The following is a 15,572-nucleotide window of genomic DNA, read 5'->3' on the forward strand; positions in this document are numbered from 1 at the left end:
ATATTGTGTTTTTAATTTCATATACCACGTGTTCATTGCTGCTATAGAGGAAAGAATATTAACCATGTATCCTGTAACCTTGCCATAATTGTATATTTGCCTACATATATTTAATAGCAAAACTGTATACACATAAAAAGGTGATATATTACCCATAGAAGAACCAAATACTTCCATTGTTAATGAATCCTAGGTTAGGACTTACTTATATTGTGAAATGTAACATTTCATTTTTGAAAATGGAGGGTATGATTATCTCATTTGTATTATGACTGTGTAGTCATGTATAAAAAAATCTGATCAAATGAAAAAGTGTCTTTTTTTCCTTATTATTCAACTAATTTGTTTCTTGTTGGATTTTCAAAACTTGGAATTTCAGAACAGTTGTGACATATATATTTGTTATAGGTGACATAATAATATTTGTTGTAGGTGCCATATAAAACTATGCTAATGATGTTAATAAAGCTCACTATCACTGAAATTACAGATACCCCATATACATCGGAAGATAGAAAGGAAGAACTCATTTCTCCACAGGATATTCCAGAAATCATTGTGAAGGGGTCTGAAGCTGAAATTAATCTTCAAAATATGGATTTTGATAACTGATTTACAATTTTAAATACTAGTCAATAAGATAATATATCATGATTGAGAAGAAGGCCTCCTGTGTCAGTTGAAATGAAAATGTAGACTGCACTGAAAACCATAAAATACTTAGGAATAGACTTAACCAAAGAGGTAAAAGATCTATACGCTGAAAACTATAGAAACATTATGAAAAAAATTGAAGAAGACACAAAGAAATGGGAAAACATCCCATGCTCATGGATTGGAAGAACAAATATTGTTAGAATGTTGATATTACCCAAAGCAGTCTACATATTCAGTGCAATCCCTGTCAAGAACCACCAGCTTTTTTCACAGAGCTAGAACAAACAATCCCAAAATTTGTATGGAACCAGAAAAGACCCCAAATAGCCAAAGCAATCTTGAAGAAGAAAACAAAAGCTGGAGGTATCACAATTCTGTACTTAAAGGTATATTACAAAGCTGTAATCCTCAAGACAGTATGGTACTGGCACAAAAACAGACACATGGATCAATGGAACAGAATAGACAACCCAGAAATGGACCCCCAAATATATGGCCAACTAATCTTTGACAAAGAAGGAAAGAATATCCAATGGAAAAAAGGCAGTCTCTTCAGCAAATGGTGCTGAGAAAACTGGACGGCAACATGCAGTAAAATGAACCCAGACCACTTGCTTTCCTGATACACAAAAATAAACTCAACATGGATGAAAGACCTAAATGTGAGACAGGAAACCATCAAAATCCTAGAGGAGGAAACAGGCAGCAGCCTCTTTGACCTCAGCCACAGCAACTTCTTACTAGATATGACTCCTGAAGCAAGGGAAACAAAAGCAGAAATGAATATTGGGACCTCATCAAGATAAAAAGCGTCTGCACAGCGAAGGAAATAATCAACAAAACTTAAAGGTAACTGATGGAATGAGACAATATATTTGCAAATGATGTATCAGATAAAGGGTTAGTATCCAAAATCTGTAAAGAATTTACCAAACTCAACACCCAGAAAACACATAATCCAGTGAAGAAATGGGCAAAGACATGAACACTTTTCCAAAGAAGACATCCAGATGGCTAAAAGATGTTCAACATGAAAAGATGTTCAACATCACTATCATTAGGGAGATACAAATCACAACCACAATGAGATATCACCTCACACCTGTCAGAATGGCTAAAATTAACAACTCAGGAAACAACAGATATTGGAGAGGATGCTGAGAAAGAGGAACCCTTTTGCACTGTTGGTAGGAGTGCAAACTGGTGTGGCCACTCTGGAAAACAGTATGTAGGTTCCTCAGAAAATTAAAAAATAGAAGTGCTCTACGAACCAGCAATTGCACCACTAGGTATTTATCCAAAGAATGCAAAAATGCTGATTTGAAGGGACACGTGCACCCCAGTGTTTATAGCAGCACTATCAACAGTAGCCAAAGTATGGAAAGAGCCTGAATGTCCATTGACTTGTGAATGGATAAAGAAGATGTGGTATATACATACGATGGAATATTCCTCGGCGATCAAAAAGAATGAAATCTTGCCATTTGCAACAATGTGGATGGAACTAGAGTGTATTATGCTAAGCGAAATAAGTCAGCGAAAGACAAATGTCATATGATTTAATTCGTATGTAGAATTTAAGAAACACAAAAGATGAATATAGGGGAAGGGAAGCAAAAATAAGATAAAAACAGAGAGGGAAACAAACCATAAGAGACTCTTATATACAGAGATTGCTGTCAGGGTGTTGGGTGGGGGGATGGGCTAAATGGGTGATGGGCATTAAGGAGGACACTTGTTGGGATGAGTACTGGGTGTTATATGTAAGCGATGAATCAGTAAATTCTATTCTTTAAATCATTATTATGCCATATATTAACTTAGATTGAAATAAAATAAAAAACGAAAATGTAGAATTGTATAGCTAGATTCTAACTAAATTTTTTAATGATAGGAACATCTTAAATTTCATTGTTCAAATTTTTATTAATTAATAAACAAGTAATTGGGGCCAGCTACTATCCTTTGGTAATCCAGTCAATTCTCTTTCTATCCATTTTCTGTCTGGTGCGAGGCTTGAGGAAGTAGATATTGGTGTTTTGCTTTAAATTTACCATTTTGATTAAATCCAAATAATTTTTAGTTGTTACATAAAGTAGAAGCAAACTATTGGCCAATATTTCTGGTGTTTTTAAAGTATTTTTTTAATGTTTATTTATTTTTGAGAGAGAGAGAGATAGAGAGAGAGGGACAGAGACAGAGTGTGAGCTGGGAGGGGCAGAGAGAGAGGGAGACCCAGAATCTGAAGCAGGCTCCAGGCTCTCAGCTGTCAGCACAGAGCCTGACATGGGGCTTGAACTCACAAGCCATGAGATCATGACCTGAGCTGAAGTCAGATGCTTAACAGACTGAGCCACCTAGGTGCCCCTCCTTTTATTTTTAATTTAAAATTAATATCATTGGTTTCCATAAATCTTAATCCTCTAAAACTGATGGTAATAAATAATAATATCACATGTACCAATATTTTAAAGAATTTTACACATGTTGACTCTGATCACTTACAAATAACCTGCCATGTAGGTACTGTTATTATCCTTATTTTACTGATAAGAAAACTGAAGAGTTGAGAAACTTGCCCAAGATAACCCAGCCAGTAAGTGGCAGAGCGAGGATCTACAACCATTTTCAGAGACTAAAGCCTTTATAATTTTACAGCTTCTCTAATGAAATGGCTGTTGGGCCTCCATTTCAAAAAGGCCAAAGTTAAATTTTCAGAAATGCCATATTTATAGATTTTTTTAAATGCAAAAATAATTATTTTAAGCAACTAAAGTATAATTTAATGTGCACATTCCAGAGTCTGTGGAAATTATTTTAGGTTTTAAGTGTGTATAGTTTTGTGTATTGTATATCTTGACCTGTTCCTTTATGTACTGGGAGATCAGAGGCACTTATTTCTTGAACCTTGTTTCCTTAATCTAGATGTGGGCATGCAATAATTATGATAGTAAACATTAAAAGTTGAATTCTTTGATCCCATAAGTATGTTTGTAAATAAATTCTGTTTTACAAAGAAACTTCATAACTTTGTAGCAAGATCTTTAATTCTCAGGTCCTCATACACTATTCCATTTTATCTTAAACTCAGACTCAATACAGTAAGACAGGTATTACTGTTTATACTTTACAGATGAGAAATAGAAGTAAAAAAACTAACTGTATTACCCAAGGTCACACAGCTAGTTAGAGAGAAAGGCCAGTCAGGAAGTAAGTTCTTTGAATTCTCAATATCAGATTCTACAATATTCTTCTCTGAAGAAACTACTGTCCTCATTGAATATATCTTTCATTATTTTCTTCCTTCCTTTTTCTTCCTTTCTCTCTCTCTCTTCTTTCACATCTTTAGAATAATTCTTTTTTTTATTAAAAAAATTTTTTTTACATTTATTTACTTTTGAGAGACAGAGTGAGACAGAGCACAAAGTGGGGGAGGAGCAGAGAGAGGGGACACAGAATCTGAAGCAGCCTCCAGGCTCTGAGCAAGAGTTCAGCACACAGCCCAATGTCGGGGTCGAACTCAGGAACCGTGAGATTATGACCTGAGCTGAAGTCGGACACTTAACCCACTGAGCCACCCAGGCACCCCTAGAAGAATTTTTGACAATAGCCTTCACCTCGCTATTTTTAGAGGAGTTGTAGGACTTATTTGAAGTGCTTTCTTAATAGTTTACACGCTGATTTGTATGATAGGTAGGGAGGAATAAGAGACACAGAGCTGAATGCTGCATTTGAACTTCCTCATGGGCAATGAATAATAATTATGTGGTTGCCAAATTAGTTCAACTAGTTTGAATGTTAAGCAGGCAGACAAGGGCAGAGAGATTCTCTTCCAACTCTGACAGGAAACTAATGACAAAAACCTTTAACCAAGGGAAAAATAGCTCTCAAGTAGGTAAAGAGGTCTTTAGTTCAGAATAATTATGATTAGCAGGTGATTAGAGTAGAGCTTTTCAAAGTGGATGGCTGGAGTATATGCATGTGAATCACCTCGGGGCATTTGTTAGATCCTGGGCTCCACCCTCAGTGTATTGAATCTGAATTTCTGGGCTGGGGCCGTGAATTTATAACCTCATCTAACTTCAGGAGGAACCAATGAAATGAAAGTAGGTAAAACAGCAGAATGGTTAGTTGTTTTCAAATGCCTAAAATTTTCAGTTTTAAAAATGCTGTGGATGGAGAGGGAGCACAACTCTCCATTTCTTAAATATGGGCCACATATGCTGGCTTCCCTCCAAAAATTGCAACATGGAAAAAGGTAACTTTACAGTGAAGAAACCTGAAAACACCACCTCAGCTAAGCAATGAAGGCCAACCTCAACTGTAATAGTACATAATGAAGTAATGACAACAGTACTTTACTTCTGTGGTCTTCCTTTCCAAAACATATTTCCCCAACCTAACCATGAAAAACAGAAGAATTCCAACAGAGGAGTATCCTACAGAATACAAAATCAGGATCCTTAAGAATTATCGTAGTCAAAAGTCCTCAAAAGCAAGGGAACTGTGAGAAATTTGTCACAGTTAAGGAAGCCTAGGGAGACACCAAAGGGGAACTAAGGACTAAATGTAATGTGGTTTGTTGGGTGTGTTCCTAGAATAGAGAAAGGATATTAGTAAAAATTAAGAAAATCTGAGTAAATTATGTATCAATGTTAGTTCAAAAATTGTTATAAATATACCCTACTGATGTAAGATGTTAATAATAAGGGGTAACTGGGGGAACCTGGGTGACTCGGTTGGGCATCTGACTTTAACTCAAGTCATGATCTCAGGGTTCAGGAGTTCGAGCCCTGCATTGGGCTTTCTGCTGTCAATGCAGGGCTGCTTTGGATTTTCTGTCTCCCCCTCCCCCCGTCCCTCCCCCTTTCCACCCCCCCCCCCAAATAAATAAACTTTAAAAAATTAATAAGGGTAACCATCTAGAGTATATGGGTATTTCTACTATTTCTCCACTTTTCTCTAAATCTAAAACTGTTGTAAAAAAAAGTCCTCTGGCTTGCTTATGGTAATTGGAGACTGTTATAACAATGAGAGAGAAAGACAGTATTTACCTGGCGCCAGTCTGTGCCATGGCTGTTGAAGGTAGGCTAGATCTGGATCAGGAGCTTGCAGACTAATGTTCAAGGTGAGATGATACAGTAGCTGCTCAAGCATAGAGAGCTGTTTCCCCAAGACAGAGTTTTAAACTGACTAAATATCCCTTTTAGGGGCAAAAAAATTGGGCGCTCCTTTAAGTCAGTGTTTCTTGAATCTGATTTTGAGAAGGATGAGTAGATGCTGATTGAGGGCTTATTGTGTATCAGCCCTTTTCTAAACATGTCATATGTGTTAACTCATTTCATAATTTATTTTATTATTGCTTTTTCTTTAAAGTAGGCTTCATGCCCAGTGTGGAGTCCAACATGATGATTAAACTCATGAGATCAAGACCTGATCTGAGATCAAGAGTCAGATGCTTAACCAACCGAGACACCCAGGTGTCCCACATTGAATTAACCCCATTTTACAAATGAGAAAAAGAAGCTGAGAAAGGTTAAGTAATTTATAGGGCCCCCTACAGGCCAGAGCGATATCTGACTCCAAGTCTAGCCTCTTTACTTCTTCATTGTACCGCTGCCAACTGGGTTTTCTCAGGGTGAGTGTAGTGTAAGACTTGAGAAAGAATATCTTCTGTTACTGGAAGTTCACTTCTCCCATTCTTTCTTTTTCTCGTATTTCATATCCAAGCTGTTAGGAAATCCTGTGACTCTACTTCCAAAGTAAATAATCTGACCACTTCTGACTACCAACTTCCTCTGTTACCAGATTGGTCCAGCTTCCATCAAAGTTTGCTTGATTATTGTGATTTGGTGAGTTTTGACAAATGCAAACGGTCATGGAATAATAAGAATCACAAAAGAGAATAGTTCCATCAACCCCCAAACCTTCCTCATATCCCTTTCAGTTAGTCCTCCTATCACAATCCCCACTGTCTGCTGGCAGTTGTCTGGCAACTGCTGATCTGATTTTTTTCACTATAGATTTGCCTTTTCTGCAATCTGTTTTATTTTTATGGAATATAAAATTATATATAGTATGTGCCCTTTTGCATATGGCTTCTTTCACTTAGCAAATGCTTTTGAGTTTTGTTTATGTTGTTAAGTACATAAGTCACTCATTTCTTTTGATTCCACAGAAATATTTCATTGTATAAAGATACCACGCTTTGTTTATCCATTCACCAGTTGATGGACATTTGGGTTGTTTCCAGTTTGTGTTGATTTTGAATAAAGCTCCTGTGAAGATTCCAGTGCAAGTCTTTAGGTGGACATATTTTTCATTTCATTTGGTTAAGTACCTAGGAGTGAGTCTTATATGAATAGGTGGTAAACTTTTTTAATTTTTTAATTTTTTTAACATTTATTTATTGTTGAGAGACAGAGTGTGAGCAGGGAAGGGGCAGAGAGAGAGGGAGACACAGAATCTGAAGCAAGTTCCAGGCCCTGGGATGTCAGCACAGAGCCTGACTTGGGGCTCAAACCCATGAACTGTGAGATCATGACCTGAGCTGAAGTCAGGTGCTTAACCGACTGAGCCACCCAGGTGCCCGGAGTAGGTGGTAAACTTTTAAAGAAACTGCCTAGTTTCCACAGTGGTTGCATCATTTTGCATTCCCATTAACAATTTTTGAGAGTTCCAGTTGCTTCACACTCTTTATAATGCTTGATACTATCAGTCTTTTTATTATTTTATTATTATTTTTTTAATGTTTATTTTTGAGAGACAGAGAGACAGCGTAAGTGGGGGAGAGGTAGAGAGAGAGGGAGACACAGAATCAGAAGTAGGATCCAGACTCTGAGCTGACCACACAGAGCCCGACGCGGGGCTTGAACCCACAAACCGTGAGGTCATGACCTGAGCCCAAGTCGGGCACTTAACTGACTGAGCCCCCCAGGTGCCCCACTGTGAGTCTTTTTAAATTGTCTTGTAGTGGATTTGTGTCGGTATCTCATTCTGATTTTACTTTACATTTTCCCAATAACTAAAAATGTTGTGTATATTTTTATGCATTTTTTTGCCATTCATATATATTTGTGATGAATTTTCTATCCAGATCTTTTGGCCAGTTTTTAATTAGGTCGATTATTTTATTATTGAGTTGTAAGATTTCTTTATGTATTTTGGATACAAGTTCTTTATCAGATATATTTTGCATATATTCTTTCTTAGTCTATGGCTTCTTTTAGATTTAATGCCTTTTGAATTTTGGTGAAGTGCAGTTTTCAATTTTTTAAATGTACTTTGGCATCTTATCGAAGACATCTTTGCTAAGAGGTAAATATTCCCCAAAATGATCTATGGGGTTCATTGAAATCTGGATCAGTACACCAATAGGTTCTTTTTTAGAAGTTGAAAAGCTGGTCCTAAAATATTCATGCAAGTGCAAAGGACATAGAATAACAAAAATAATTTTGAATAAAAACAAAGTTAAGTCTTAGATTACCTGAAGTCAAGATTTTACTATAAAGCTAGAGTAATCAAGATAGTGGTGTGCTTGTGTAAGAATAATACAGAAATGAATGGAATAGGATAGACTTCAGAAATAGACACACATTCACTTGATTTTTGATAGAAGTGTCAAGGTAAAGGGAAAAGCTAATCTTTTCAGCAAATAATACTGAGCAATTAGAAAAAAAGAAGAAAAGAAAGAAAAAAAAAGAAACTCAATTCTTGGGGCTCTCTGCCCCTCCCCACTCATGCTGTCTTTGTCTCTCTCAAAATAAGTAAATAAACTTAAAAAAATGTTTATCTTTGAGAAAGAGAGAAAGCATGAGTGGGGGAAGGGAAGCTGTAACACAGTGCTGGTCGCAGGGCTTGATGCCACAACCTGTGAGATCAGGACCTGAGCCGAAACCAAGGGTCAGGTGCTGAACCGACTGAGCCTCCCAGGTGCCCCACTAAGAGAAGTTTTTAATGTTAGGTATGTGTCTTATATATTTCAGCATATTTAGCCTTTATGGAGACATTTATCTAGTCCATATTGTCTGCTTTGATAGAAAAATAATTATCCCTCTGTATAATTATTTGGCTTAATAATAGCTACCATCTACTACATGCTTAATAAGAGGTGAGGTGTAAAGATGCACATTATCTAATTATTCAATTCTCAAAATAACCCTAGTCATAAATTATTGTCACAGTATTACAGAATATAAAATTAAGGTTTGGGATGCTTGGTAATTTGCTCACTGTTACATAACTTATTAGACTGACGACAGAAGATACAAACTGGATCCCCAGTCATGTCCTTGACAGTGACAGGTTCTGTTCAGTGTTTGACATTCTAGGTATACTAAATTCTAAACCATAATCCATAGATACTGCTGGCATCAGAGGGCAGCCACCTGGATATTAGGCAGAGTTGGATAGGAACAGCGTAATTCTTTCTTATTTTTTTAAAAATAGTACTCACACCTTTTTTAAAAAGATTTTTTTAAAGTTCATTTATTTTTGAGAGAGAGAGAGAGAGAGAGAGAGAGAGAGAGCACAAACAGCAGAGGGACAGAGAGAGAGGGAGACAGACAACCCCAGGCAGGTTTACACTGTCAGCAAAGAACCCGAGGTGGGGCTCAATGCCACGAACCAACTAACCATGAGATCATGACCTGAGACAAAATCAAAAATCAAATGCTTAACTGACTGAACCACCCAGCAGCCCCCAACATGATTCTTTCTAAAACATGTGATAATTGAATCTTACTTGATATTCTACAATTTCTTTATACTGATGTTTGGAATATTCAGATATTTTAATGGATACACAAAATCAATTATTAATATACTAATTAATTATTAATTGGCATATTAATGATATAGGTCCAAAATCCCTCTTCCAGAACCCTTGAGGCTAGTTGTTGTTCAGTATACATAATGGTTTTTAAGAATGTAAGACAACACAAATACCATATACCAATTCTGTAAGAGAGATTTGGGGCAATTTTGATATTTGATTTAGTATATGTAAAGATGTAAAAAAATTTAGAATTCATGGGGCGCCTGGGTGGCTCATTTGGTTAAGCATCTGACTTCAGGTCAGGTCGTGATCTCCTGGTTTGTGAGTTCGACCCCCGCATCGGGCTCTGTGCTGACAGCTCAGAGCCTGGAGCCTGCTTTGGATTCTGTGTCTTCCCCCCTTTCTCTGCCCCTCCCATGCTCATGCTCTGTCTCTCTCTGTCTTTCAATAATAAATAAACGTTAAGAAAAATTTTTAAATTTAGAATTCATTGACTACACATAGTAAGTGCTCAACCAATGTGACCAATATGATGTGTGTCCTATGGTAGAATGTGAGAACAATTACCAGGCTTTTCTAAGTAAAAAGGTAAAGTATTCAGTTCTCTGTCATAAATTAGAAAATAGTTTAACTTTGTAATATAGAGCCCTTGTTTCTCTTAATTTATAATTTATGGAGTATTATGAACATCTGTAAGAGTGATTTCAGGATCAGTTCTTCTTTTAAAGCAGTTTATTTGCTTCATTTGATTTACAAATAAACTGTTCAATATGCTGCAGAACTAAGAAGTTTTTCTTATTATCTAATCCCTGCCTGTATTAACAGCCACATTACCATGGTATTTGATGTTTCAGCTAGGTTAGTGACTTCTGGCCAGGACCAGAATGTTCTGATATGAGTGGTTTGTTTCAGTGTTTTAATGATTCATACCATCCTGGATGCAGCAGAAACTTTGCCATCCTTTGATCCTGAAATGAACAAACTAAAATCAATGTAAACTATGTCAAAACCTTCTCGAAGTGGTAGGAGCAATCTTTGAGCAATGTTAATCAAGTGGCGGGTAGAGAGTGAAGCCTTCAAGGCACCTTACTTCACTTAGACTGTTTACCTCCGCCAGCAGCTTTGCTTGCCATCTGCCCTGGCTCTCGAAGTTCCAGGTGTAATGAAAATGTCTGTCTAGCCACAGGACCTTTGAAAATATTCTAGGGAATGTTTGGGCCATCCCTCCACCACTACCAGTCTGCACCTCCATACCTAGCTCCCACTCATCTCTCATTTCTCAGCCTAATCATAAATTCCGTCCACCGGCTATTGTAACACCTGAGTCTGCTTTATGTGCCTCTCATAGAACACCACTCAGACCTCAGTCATACTGTTTATTAAACATTGGGCACAGCTTGTTATAATTGGCTGTTTACTCGTCTGTTTTGCCTAGATTGTAAGACAGCCGTTTCTACCTTGTTCCATATTGTATTCTCAGTGCTTAATATAGAACCTGGCAGAGGGTAGTAATTATTTGCTAAGCAAATAAAACCTCTTAAAGGTTCTCGTATGTGAAAAAAAAAAAGGCATAATGCAACTAACCTATAGAATTGTGATAATAAAATAAGATGCTAAAAAAAATAAAAAATAAAAAGTAAAAAAATAAAATAAGATGCTAAGTGTGAATGGGAGTTTGCATCACAATGCTTAGCAGGTAATAGACTTTCAATAAATGTTAATTAAATACAAAATCTGCATTTTCTTTTAATCACAATATAACAGCTTTTAAATTTCATTGTAGATTCAGATTAAACTATATGTATTATATATACTAACATTTCTTTTGCTTTTTTGTTTTTTGTTAACTGGATTGGAAAATATGCTATAAAATGCCCTTTTTAGTAGGGTTAGGAACTTTGATCTTTTAATTTTTGAATATATCAGTATGTTTTTTAAAAATACATTTCATTCAATAGAACCTTAAAACTCATTTTGTGAAGTACATTTCCACTGAATTTTAAGTAAACATTTTACAGAAAACTGATAAGAACAGGATATAGGCAGAGTCTCCAAGTATTTCCCTACAAATTACCTATGAAAGACAAAGGAAAGACAGTAACTTCATAGTAGAGAAACATAGCAGACACCACCTTGACAAAGTGAACCTGGTTCATTTTGTTCAAAGTGAACCTGGCCTTAGAACAAACCAACATCATGTGCCTTTTGATATAATGCACAGTGAAGGCCCCCAAATCACTATGGTTATATTTCTGCCTAAAATGTATAACCTGAGTCTAATCATAAGGAAACAACAGACAAAACCAATTTGGGAGTCATTCTACAAAATAACTGGCTTGTACTCTTCAAAAATGTCAAAGTCAAGAAACACAAAGAAAGCTAAGAAACTCTTCTATATTAAAGGAAACGAAAAGGTTATGACAATTGTCATGTAATAAATACATGACCTTGGATTGGCTCTTCAACCCAGGGGAGAGAGGAGGTAGTATTCATAAAGGACATTACTGGGAAAATTGACAGAATTTGAAATAGAGATTACCTATCAGGTAATAGTTTAATAAGGTTAAATTTGGTAATTGTGCTGTTTATTGTATATAAATATCCTTGCTCTTAGAAATACTCACTGATATATTCAAGGGTAAAGGGATATGATATTTCTAACTTACTTTTAAACATAAGGAAGAATGACAGAAGGAGACACAAAGATGAAGAGAGACAGAGAATGATAAGGCAAAGATGATAAAATGTAAAGGGTGTGTGGGAGTCCCTTGTCCTGTTCTTACAAGTTTTCTTTGAGATTATAATTATATCAAAATAAAATATTAACCAAAACATGCCTTCTTCTCAAATAAACTTTAGGGACACCTGGGTGGCTCAGTTGGTTAAGCATCTGACTTCGGCTCAGGTCATGATCTCATGGTTCATGGGTTTGAGCCCCATGTGGGGCTGTGTGCTGACAGCTCAGAGCCTGGAGCCTGCTTCAAATTCTGTGTCTCCCTCTCTCTCTGCCTCTTCCCAGCTCGTGCTCCATCTCTCTCTCTCTCTCTCTTAAAAAATAAAATAAATAAATAAACAAACGTTGAAATAAACTTTATGCGGTTTAGTGTTAGATATCCAAATATAGTGGTTGAGTGGTCAATTATTCATTGATCACTTTGAAAAAGTTAGTTTTCAGTTTCTGAGTAATTAAAAAGCATGGACTCAGTGACCTAAAACAACAATTTATGATTTTTAAAATAATCTTTAGTGTGAACTGAGTTCAGCTGGGCATTTTTTCTGCTCCACAGTGCATAGTCTGAAGGTATTCATTCTGTTGCCTTCAACAGGAAGCTCAACTGTGACTGGAACATTCATGATGGATGCTCAACTTCTCAGGGCTTCTCTTCATTCAGTAGTTTAGCGTGAGCTGCTTTGTAATTAGAAGCTGATTCCAAGAAGGGACAACAGAAGCTGCCAGTTCTCTCAAAGCCTAGGCTCACAAGTCCTAGAATATCTATCTCTTCCATGGTATTCTGTTGTTAGAACAAATGGCAATATAGCCCACATTCAAATGTAGGGAAATAGGGGTGCCTGTGTGGCTCAGTCGGTTAAGTGTCTGACTTTGGCTCAGGTATGATCTCATGGTCCATGAGTTTGAGCCCCATGTTGGGCTGTGCTGACAGTTCAGAGCCTGGAGCCTGTTTTGGATTTTCTGTCTCTGTGCTCCTTCCCTGCTTGCGCTCTGTCTCTCAACAAACAAAAACAAATGGAGGGAAATAAAATCTGTAGATCTGAAAAGTGGCCTGTGCTTAAAGGGTTGGGAAGAATTTTTGGCAGCCACATTGGAGGCTGCCTACCACAGAGCCCAAATCAACTCACTTAGATGACTTGGAATGTACTTATCTGTGAGTATAATTTAGGAATATTAGTGAAGGAGATACATGTCAAGATAATTTTAATTTGCATGAAAGTTAACAGAATTTGTATATGAATTCAGAACTATTGAGTATAATTATGGATAAGAGATGGTCTATTATAAATTATTTTTTCATTATAAAAGTGCCAGTGTTTTTGATGCCTGATAGAGAAGAATATAATGACTCTAGTACAGTTTGGTGCCAGTGCCTAGACTTGTTCTAAAGTGCAAACTGGTTTATTCATTATTGCTTTTACCTCAAAAGTGTAAATATTGACATGAGGACAAAGGCAAATAACACATTAGGGGACTCCAGACCACAGTGAGAGAACCACTGACCTAGAGAAATGTGCCAACTTATGCACTAGTCATATGCCAGGGTTCACTGTACTATTTCTGATAACAAGATGTTGTAAACAGTTTAAATATTCTTCATTAGCAAATGGTTAAATAAAACACAATGCATTCATATTAAGGAATACCATGCAGCCATTAAAAATAATGGGTAGATGTTTATGTACAGAGAAACTCTCTAGAATATAGCACTACTAGTAAAACATGGTCATACAGTATGTATATCACCCCATTTTTTTAAATGCAAATATACCTAGATACATGATAGCAAGATTTTCTTAAGGAAAATAAGGTCATAACATGCACGCTGTAAATATGGATTACAAACTTAGGTATACACACATACACACAAATGCAAACGCATAGAAGGAGAGGGAACATACTACGTACTTATCAGTGGTGACACATGAAGAAAGAAGTAGGGTGGTAGTACTGAGGCTAACTCTTCTCTCTGTCCTTTTTTCCAATGTGTGATAATCATATATTACTTCCAATATTAAAAATTGTAATAAATAGAAGGTAACTGTTTACGGACTTTTATATAACCTATGAATTGATATAAAGTTTACTGGAAAGAATTTTAAGAATGAGGTACTGTGACTGATAGCTGTTTTTCTTTATTCAATATTAGAAGATGGAAGAATTAGAACTTAAAGTGAAGCTTATGCACATAACCCTTTACTCCTGTATATGCCACTCTTATTGGTACCTTTGTTTTGTTTTGTACTGAATGAAATATTCCTTTATTCTTCTCCTTAAAATTTTAACATTCTTAGGACATAGAAAATGCATTGTACATCTCGTACTAGAGTTGACTAATATATGGAGGGAGAGTAAAATATAGAATGAATTACAGGTTGATCTTTTTATAGTAGGTAAAGTTCTTCACTGCCTATTTTGGCACAAGCAAGATACGGAGAAAGGTTGTAGCACATAAAAACCCAAAGATAATGAAAGTGTATAAATGAAACAATTGTTCTAAGCTATTCTGTGTTATCTATGAGAAGGTATCACATGTACAAGATAATACATAATATAGAAGATTATAGTTTCTTTTTAGGAACTGCTTGTAAGACTTTATTTGTAATATTCTATCTAATTTCAGGCCATTAATTAACTAACAGATTGCCAAATACAATTTCAGTAAGTTCATTTCTTTATTTGGCATATAATTATTGTATGCCTGCTGTGCACCAGAGTCTCTTATTGGTGTTTGGAATACAGCAAAAACAAAACAAAGTTACTGAATTCATGGAGTATACAAAAATGAAGAAACATTCCTGCCCTTATAGAGTTTACATTTCAGAGGAGAGAGATAGACAATAAACAGATAAAAAAGTAAAATGAGTGATGAGTGCTTTGGAGAAAAATAAGGAAGAATAGGAGATTTAAAAATATGGCAGAAAACAAAGTAATCAGATACGACCTTGCTGAGAAGTTTCCACTGGAGAAAAGACTTGCCGCAGGTAATGGGGTGAGGTAGCCAGTTGGGTGGATATCTGAAAGAGTCGTCCAAGCAGAATAGGCAACAGCAGGTACAAAGGCCCTGAAGTGGAAACATACTTATGCATTCATTGTGGAATAAGGAGGTCGGTGCAGACAAAGAGGAGTCTGATCATGCTAGAGAAACACAAGATAAGAAGATAGTGGAAGGAGGGGAATTTGAGGTGGAAAGATAAGGACATGTTGAGTTTGAGATTCACAGAAGACATTTAAGTGGAGGTGATGAATAGGCAGTATAAATTTGAGGGCTTATACTACCTATAGAAGATATTTAAAGGCCTAAGATAAGATGAGATCACCTAAAGAGAGTAGATCAAGAAGAGAATGGGAAGGCCTGGGTCCTGGGGTAAGGGACTGAGCAAAGGAGACTGAGAAGGAGTAACTTGT

Source organism: Panthera uncia, chromosome B1, assembly GCF_023721935.1.
Source record: "Panthera uncia isolate 11264 chromosome B1, Puncia_PCG_1.0, whole genome shotgun sequence".
Lineage (NCBI taxonomy): Eukaryota > Metazoa > Chordata > Mammalia > Carnivora > Felidae > Panthera > Panthera uncia.